Consider the following 5,563-nt stretch of genomic DNA (forward strand, 5'->3'; position numbering starts at 1 on the left):
ACATTGTATACATATACAGACAGATTCTGTATTGTTGATGACTAAGCATATGTGTGTTCAAATATGTATTATATTATACGTTATACACATCTTCTGTAATGGTTATATATATAATATTTTTTTAAAACTACATGTGTCTTGTGCTTATGTCGTTGTCTGTGCAACTATTTTGGAGAGGTTGTTTTGGTATACCTCCTCTGTAGAAAAGATTGTTGAAAGCAAACCTTTTAAGTTGGGGGGTTTCACATGAATCATAAGGTATATAGGCTTGGTTCAGATGACATTTGGAAGCTTTTTTTATTCCGAAAACCTTTACATGTGTGATAAGCAAGTTTAGGATCACACTGGATAGTATCCACTGACTGTGGACAAGCTAATTCTCTCGCATGACATGGAGCATCTCCTTGGGACTGATATATTGAGATGATATAGCTGTTAGACTCCCTTTAGCAGTGGTGATTAATAACTCATGCATTGGCAAAACCTAGGTAGTGGTGAGCAGTATACTTAGATGTCATTAGTACATATGGGGCAATTGGCAAACTTCTGTCTACTGCCAACCTACTGCCTAACCCTGTTATGGAGCAATCAAACATGTCATAGAGCACCTGTTTTTTCAATAGGTGGACTCCATAGACTTCATGTCTTATGACCTCTCAATTGCCCATCCGTATAGTGTTCCCAAGCCATTTCTTGTTGGTAAGACTTCTGTGTTGCAGAAGGAAGTAGACATTTATGGCTTCAAAGCTACATTGCGTTCTTTACACAATTTCTTTCTTGTTTATTGATTTATCATCATAATGTCACAAACACCTGTTTAACTGCTCTGCTGAACTTTATAAAAACATACACCCATTTATTTATTCTGCAAGATTTAATCCAGAATAGAAATGGCCAGGGCTGGGCTGGGGATGACTAAGTGGCCCTGACACTTTAAGGCTAACAGCCACCAAATGATTAAAGTGTGGCCGCAAATGTGGCTGGAGAGGAAGTCCCACTGGGTATTTACCCAATGTTCCAGATGGCCAGTCTGGGTCTGGAAGTTAGTGAATGGCTCAGACAATGTCACTCAAGATATCAAGACATCATTTGAATCATGACTAGATCATTTCTTTGTCCCTTACATGGACTATTTATTTGGCTCTTTGGTCAAAGTCAGAATGTATAAAATGGGATTTGAGGGCTTCTTGTATACTGGCTGGACAACTGTGTTTTCAGTTAGGCATTCCAGGGGCAGATGCCTGAGCATCTTACTCAAACTGCAGCCCCCGAAAAACCTACATACATTTGTTTCAAGTGAAATATCATTGACAACAGGATCTGATTTGCTTTTGTAATTCTATTTGTGGAACACAGGAACTTCTGCCTTTTAAGTTGTAGTCAGGATAATGTTTCATAAATGTTACTATTTAAAAAAAAGAAAAGAAAAAAATAACTTGAGGGTTACATCAGCTTCCAACAGACCATCAACATAAAATCAAAAGATATGTTGTGCTTTCAAGTTTGTTTTCTTATCCTTAACATGTTTAGTGTTTGGTTTTGACAGTTTATTCTTTACAGTAAAATAAAAACAGTAAGCCTATCTATAACAGTTAAACACTATACAAAACATACAACACACTATACTAAACAATAGAGTAATTTACATCCAGTTGTATTAGTTTAAATTTGATTCAAACTGTATCATGAGTTTGTTTAATATTGGCTATTATGTGTCTTTTCTTTCATCCTGATTTGCTTTGTAATGAAGGAGAACTATCACATTGCCAATGAAGTTCAAGCAGCGATAATTTTATATGTTGACAGTGTAGGGCAGTAATCTTTGAAATGCCATTATTTGATTGTATTGAAAAACATCAAGCAATGAAGAAGAAACAATGGAAAGGTAATGATTCCCAATGGAATCTGGGGCAAAACAAGATAAAGTGGTTGCCAGGTGCAACCCCGATTCAATCGCACCCCACTATTACAATTAAACATACTGTATATAGACACAGAACATTGCCAGTACATTAGTAAACCACCGGCTGGTCAGTAGAATAGCTTTATGTCCTTTCATTTAATTCAGCAAAATATTCTGCAATGCATAATTCAGCCTTGGATTGGAAAATTATTGGTTGCATCTCAAGTTAAAGGGGATAGGAAAAGGACACATTTTTGTTATTGCATGAAAGTTATAATAACAGCTAAGTGAATGTGCAAACAGAACTAAGTATCCATCAGATATGACGTGGTAAACAGAAATCTTGTCATGGAAGCAGAGACACCATTTTACCTTGCACTGGTATTCTGATATAAATTTGGGGGCATTTTTTAATTCGGAAATTATATTCAGGACGGGAGATTCCTGGACTCGAGTTCCACACATGGTTTTCCACTGCAGGGCCCCTACCAGCAGCAATAGCAGCACTGCACCAATGGATACACACATCCAGCGGCATGCTATGGAACTTAATTTCTCCAAAACTTGGACCAGTTTGATTAATTGATCCCTCAGAGCAAGAAGGTGAGTGCTGGAGTGACAGATCAGATGTGTATGGAGCAATGTTAGCCAGCGGACATTTATCCAGTGTGCCGGACGGCGACTCTAGGCCTACTTATGTGTAGTGATTCATCTCCTCTCTATACATTGGCCCTGTAGTTGGAAAGAACAGGGAAGGAATTTTGAATTCCTATGTCTATTCAGTTCTATTTTAATGTTAGAATGAAAAAAGTATGCAAAATACTTAACGTGTAAATATATGTGTTACGTTGGTGTGAGGTCCCTCATTTGTATGTCATATTTCTACTAAGGAGGGGAAACATCATCTCAATAATAACAATGAATGAAACATGGAAAAAAAAAGTCCAGTAAGAATATACTGTAGATACACATACCTGTCCATTAAGTTCAACCTTGCTGAAAGCATACCGATAATTAGTAACATGTATTATATTGTAAGAATTGGGATTTGGGATCCCACTACTTTCTTTGGCGGCAAGTAGTTTGTTGTGGAAGGCTTCTTAATGTTAGAGTAAGCAGAAGGCAGAGAACCCCAGAACCGGAAACTGTTTTACCATCGGTTTACACAAATATGTTTATTGGAATAAAATGAAGAAACAGGGCACAGTAACTAAATGATGGAAGCTTAGATCAGGGCCAGAGTGGCAGATCGGGTTAGTATGGGGCACAGTCGGCCAGTGGCCCACCAGGCATATGCCATATGTACCAGATGGCCAGTCAGGACTTGGCTCAGATGTTTTGTATATCTGCCTCTCAAAACACGTGATTACGTGTATTATTACTGACATACCTTTGTACAGTGGATCGCTTCCCTTCCCATAAGACAAATAACATATTTAAAATTCTTTCCTCAGTCGGTAAGCCATAGGTTGCTTGTATAATCGGCCACTCCTTTATTGTTAGACGCCATGGTGTGAAGAATAAGTGACTGCATGGCACTGAGATGTCGCTGCCATCCAACATCATTGTCATTGGGTAAATAGAGTATTTCTGTGTATTTAAGTAATGGATCTTCAGGACATTTTTCTCGTTGACCTTCAACTGTTTGCACCTTTTAAACCTGTAGAGATAGTGTCTGACCAAGGTTTATACACACTTTGTCTGCTCCCTTCACCCTTTGAGTGACGCTTTGATCAGTCATGAAGCTCACTTATTTTGTGAATTTTTAATATTTTCATTGCGCTGCCTAATTGTGGCACAGTAAGGATCAATTTACAAAATTCACTGGGGAGGAAGGGTTAGTTCATGGAAAATTGACCTTTATGTAAGGAACTCTATGGTTCTATGGATATCCATGCCCTCAACCCCTACTAACTTCAACAAAGACAGAACTCTGATGTCTAACTTTTTAGAGACAGTGTTGGGGCCAACAAGGTACCCCATAAACTTCCCCAGCATAATTTCAGACACTCGACAGTCTACTTGGCCTTAAGTGAATATATACCAAATAGTTAATATTCTACTTTCTCCCAGGAACAACATAACCCCTTAATGTGTCCAGGAACAGGACTCTAATCTTATGCAAATAAATAAAATTCACATCCAGACTGGTGTCCTTGTATGTCTAACAAATGCAAGGTTCAATGAAGGATGTTCATTTCTTTCTAAAAAAAAAAAAACCTGATAAGGAAGAATTACAATAAAGGCAAGATAATTATCTGATGTTTGTTCCCTTGCTCAAGGATCACATAGAGATTTACCCGTTACTTTGCTTTTTAGAATTGGAGTGATTCAGCTTCCAAATAAATGTAATAATATACATAGATTCAATCTTCTATCAGCTTAAATACAATAAATATTAATTTGGAGGAGCATTAAAGCCGATGGTTCACCAAAAAAAAAAATACATTCATTGATATAACTAATGCATATTTGTGATGGAACTGTTTGGAAACATTTAGATTAATTAACACAATCGAAACTACAAAATGCTTAATATACCTGGCAAAAATATCACCTTCAGGGAGTTAGTCTGAGACTTGTTTGGCAACATTTCCAGTAGTTTGTAAGATAAAATAATAAATATATTTATAACTCGTTATCAAGCTTTGGACGACCCTAGAAGATTCTTGAATATCAAATACTTGTCTGATTGGACAATGTGCTCAAAAACAATCCATGGGTTGTTCTATTTATAGCAGTATTATAGAAAAAGCATAAGGAGCACAGAAAGGATCAAGGATTATCATGTAACTGTTGTCTAAAGTTCTTGTTACCCTAAACACCATAATGCCTACACATTGAACACACAAATCTTTCGACGGACACAATTAGTCTCCTTTCCCATTTGCCAGACCTCCCTTGTAGACTATTCTTGTTTTTTGCTACACTCTTTTTACTACACACATTTTAACATTTTACCAATACGTTTGTACAATGAACCTAGAGATATATCATGTTATCACATAAATATATATAATATTTATATAATAATAATATACAAATATCATGCAACTCCATATTGCAGATTCTTATTTCAAATACACTGATAAAGGTGCTGATGTGATTGAATATACTGGAATATGTTACAACTTGCTGGGCTTTTGGATAAGATCCCATGTAGTATCTGTGCTTATCAGTTTAATATCTTCTACATTTTCTATCTAGGTTCCATATATTTAATTGATTTTTATAACAGATGGAAGAAGAGTTTGCTCTACCCACTCCACTCATTGATCTGGTATAGCGGCACTTCCAGGACTGGCGCAAAAAAGAAAGAAAGAAAAAAAAAAAACATCCCCAAAACAGATAAAAATAACATTGATTATGTTACCATTAGTCATGCTTTAATATAGTTAGGCAATGCATTAATCATCAGGAAACTCAGTTTATCACCACTTTATTGTAAAGCAACTTCACTTTTCAAATACCATGACAGGGAGTTCCTAATCATAACAGCCATTAGTATTTGTGGTATGGAGCTACAAAAATAGTTGTTGAAGTCACACACATTCTCTCCAATCGCTTTTATACCACCATCTACTGTCAGACATTTAGGATGAAATCATTGGGTTAAACAAATAAACGTAGATTCATACAAATCACTGCTCTGGGAGAACA

General features: G+C 36.5%; 1 non-coding gene across 1 annotated transcript; it reads left to right on the top strand.

The window, feature by feature from the left end:
* Positions 1 to 5,030: 5,030 nt before the first annotated feature.
* Positions 5,031 to 5,217, top strand: LOC128468722 (U2 spliceosomal RNA). Its single transcript, XR_008345895.1, has one exon. It is a non-coding gene; the product is annotated as a U2 spliceosomal RNA (small nuclear RNA).
* The last annotated feature ends 346 nt before the right edge of the window (positions 5,218 to 5,563 follow it).

This window comes from Spea bombifrons, chromosome 1 (assembly GCF_027358695.1).
Source record: "Spea bombifrons isolate aSpeBom1 chromosome 1, aSpeBom1.2.pri, whole genome shotgun sequence".
In the NCBI taxonomy this organism is placed as follows: Eukaryota; Metazoa; Chordata; class Amphibia; order Anura; family Pelobatidae; genus Spea; species Spea bombifrons.